This window comes from Borostomias antarcticus, assembly GCF_949987555.1.
Source record: "Borostomias antarcticus genome assembly, chromosome: 12".
NCBI classification, from domain to species: domain Eukaryota; kingdom Metazoa; phylum Chordata; class Actinopteri; order Stomiiformes; family Stomiidae; genus Borostomias; species Borostomias antarcticus.
Window position 1 is genome coordinate 2,141,837 of NC_140245.1, and position 369 is coordinate 2,142,205.

A 369-nucleotide genomic window follows, 5' to 3' on the forward strand; every position below is an offset into this window, starting at 1 on the left:
TCAGAGCAGGTCGTCAGGGTTGGTTCAGTAGAGGGTCAGAGCAGGTCGTCAGGGTTGGTTCAGTAGAGGGTCAGGGTTGGTTCAGTAGAGGGTCAGAGCAGGTCGTCAGGGTTGGTTCAGTAGAGGGTCAGAGCAGGTCGTCAGGGCTGATGTCAGGGTTGGTTCAGTAGAGGGTCAGAGCAGGTCGTCAGGGTTGGTTCAGTAGAGGGTCAGAGCAGGTCGTCAGGGCTGATGTCAGGGTTGGTTCAGTAGAGGGTCAGAGCAGGTCATCAGGGCTGATGTCAGGGTTGGTTCAGTAGAGGGTCAGAGCAGGTCGTCAGGGTTGGTTCAGTAGAGGGTCAGAGCAGGTCGTCAGGGCTGGTTCAGTAG